The sequence below is a fragment of the Octopus bimaculoides genome, chromosome 28 (genome assembly GCF_001194135.2).
Source record: "Octopus bimaculoides isolate UCB-OBI-ISO-001 chromosome 28, ASM119413v2, whole genome shotgun sequence".
NCBI lineage: Eukaryota > Metazoa > Mollusca > Cephalopoda > Octopoda > Octopodidae > Octopus > Octopus bimaculoides.
The window spans coordinates 13583593-13587041 of record NC_069008.1 but is presented as its reverse complement, the minus strand read 5'-3'; positions in this window follow the sequence as shown (position 1 = coordinate 13587041).

Sequence of the window (3449 nt, the reverse complement as noted above, 5' to 3'; positions counted from 1 at the left end):
ATCCACTATCACATATAGAAAAATTAACAATTAAAAGCACAATAAATGAGTATAATATAAAACAAAGTAAATATCATAAGATAAAAATAATATTATTATCTTTATTATTATTATCTTTATCTTATGATATTTACTTTGTTTTATATTATACTCATTTATTGTGCTTTTAATTGTTAATTTTTCTATATGTGATAGTGGATTTTCATCGATGAGTTCTTGAAACTTGGTTATTTTCCCTAAAACTATATATTTTATCTATAAAGCTCAATTTAATTTTGATTTTTTATAAATTGATTTTAATTGAGTTTTTACCTGTATTTTTGGATTTTATCCCTAAAATTGTTATATATATATATATAAATATATATATGTATACATATAAAGAGCCCCTTTTAAGTTTGCATTTACCAAATCAATTCACAAGATATTCATTTCTATCTTCATAATCATAATCTATGCCATTTGGAAGGTATTTGCATAAACTTTCATTAAAAGATACCCATTTTCCTGAAAGTTATGAGGGAAAAGTCGGATCGTGTGAAATATCTGAAAGTCCTCTCCCCAACCCCTCTGAAGAATTCTTTGCAAGAAATCCCTATATACTTTGAATCTATAACATTTAAGCAGGATTTTTCAAAATATCGTTAAAATCTATCTATTTTTCTGGAAGTTATGAGGCAACAAATTCGTAGGGGGGAGGGGAGGGGTACACATCTGCAGCATAGACCCGGTTGTAATTCTTTTCTCCACTTTATTATATATATTTACATTCGAACATAGCAAGGAACAGCAAGTCTTTGGCATCTATTTGGATCCTATTGTGTCCACGACTCTGATTGGTTGGCATTAGCACAATTTGTCTCTTATTCTGTTGCACCAACTTGCTGTGGATAACCAGTCAGAGGCCCTAAGAAGGATCACGTGGGACAGCCTGTTTACAACCCTATTTTTAGCCTACAGCTCGTTAGAAAAACTCAGCTTCTCCTCGTATCTTTGATTCCAGACCTTTTTCACATCTAGCCACTGACCACAGGACAGCCAATTCCAGTGACAACACCAACCAAACACCACCACATGTTGACACTTACCAACTTCGTCCAACAGCATTTCGACAACCTCCATCTTCACCACCACCATCATGTCCGTAACGTCGTCAACATCATCTCTCCATGTACACAGCTCAGTAAGCAATTCACCCAGGTTCCAATACTCCACTGTTCATGAATTACTCCACCATGGATCAACAACGAATATACAACCTGTATGAACTCCTGTACAAGTGACCCAGTCAGCATCACAGCACCGACATCACGTATGATATGGACCTGTAACGGGCTCAGCATCATGGCCGCAACTTCTTGATACTATTACTCTTTTACTTGTTTCAGTAATTTGACTGTGGCCATGCTGGAGCACCACCTTTAGTCGAGCAAATCGACTCAGGACTTATTCTTTGTAAGCCTAGTACTTATTCTATCGGTCTCTTTTGCCGAACCACTAAGTTACGAAGACGTAAACACACCAGCATCGGTCATCAAGTGATGTTGGGGGGGGGGGACAAACACAGACACACAAACGCATACGGCGTTAGGAAGTGCATCCAGCTGTAGAAACTCTGCCAAATCAGATTGGAGCCTGGTGTAGCCATCTGGTTCACCAGTCCTCAGTCAAATCATCCAACCCATGCTAGCATGGAAAGCGGATGTTAAACGACGATATATATATATATATGTTTATATATACATATATACGACATGCTTCTTTCAGTTTCTGCCTACCAAATCCACTCACAAGGCTTTGGTCAGCCCGAGGCTATAATAGAAGACACTTGCCCAAGATGCCACACAGTGAGACTGAACCCGGAACCCTGTGGTTCGTAAGCAAGCTACTTACCACACAACCACTCCTACTACTGACTACAAACTGGTATTGTCTTTCTTGTGTCTTTATAGGTACTTAACACATGTGCATACGTCTATGCCTACACACACACACATTTTCTCATGACAGCCTGTCTATTATTCTGTATACATGACGCACACACAGACACACATGTTAACATATCAATAAATGTTCTTTTAATCATTCTCCACAGTTGTGTCTTTTTCCCGCTGGCATTTCGTCGTTCATTTCTTTTTATTGTAAATGCTGTGTGATGTGGTACTAAAGAGACATTCTCACATCGCATCACATGGTCTTTACAAGTCTGTAGTTATGCCAGTTTCTGAACATTTCAGTGGTTGGAGTGTATTTGAGAATATTTCTCGAACTGAGACACACAACAAACTAACAAGGCAATGATAGAGAGTAGAGAAGGTAGCTTCCACAGCTAGAAATAGCAGCCAAATCTCACACAGATCATAGACTTCTCTCTTCCATAACGAAAAAATAGCAGCCAAAACTGATCTAGCTTTTTTTCATTTGCAAAATATATATTTCTTAAAAGACAGTAAAAAAATCTGAAAATCGTCTATAATAGTAAATTTTTCCAGTCTGATTGCTACAAAGGTATGATATTGGGACGAAAAAAAAAATTGGAGGAAAAAGTAACAGAAGTTTAAAAATCGAAAAATTATGTATTTTTAGCCAATAGCAAGAGTCAACTTGAAGGTTGTACCCTGTGAAATTTATAGATGTTTCCGATCTAGTTTGGATTATTTGCCATCAAATTTGATTGCAAAGAATCCAAACTAGATCGAAAACATCTATATACTTTAGTGTCTGCGAAATGACCTCTTCATTGTAGGTTTCTAAATCAACATGTATTATCTTACCGTTTGTTTTGTCTCTTCCTTGATTGTATGGTTTATTTATTATTTTTTTAAAAAATTGTTATATTAACATATTTGTCTGCATGTGTTTACTTTATGTGTATTTCAGTATTATGTCTACCTGTCATGTATTTGTGTACATCATTAATATATAAGTGCATGCGTGTGCGTGTGTGTGTGTGTGAAAAGGGGGCGTCTGTCTCCAAAACTTCAAAGTTGAGTAACGTTTTCATGTTTGGATTTGTAAACTATGATAAGAATAACACTGGTCAACAAAGAATTTGTTCCAAAAAGAAGAATACCTGTTATCTTATGTTTTTGCATGCGGAATTAAAAAATAATGTTAAATTATCTGTACTAAGTTCACATAATCCATTCACCTTCATAAGGCCAAGAAACTGTATAAACATCACAAACAGCTTTTGCTATATACGAAAAATATGTAAAATATTAAGACACTTGACGAAAAATATCTTTAACAAAATTCTAATTGATAAGTATAATTTTTTATTAAAAACAAACACGCCGGTGAAGTAAATCTCGTGGTGTGAAGAATTAACAAATGCTGGTGAAACACTAACACAACGTGCGGTTGTCATGGTAACAAACTGTAAATGCTTCGCGGTCGACTGGCTAAAATCACCCAACGGCGGAGACGGACTATATGTAATCTGAACC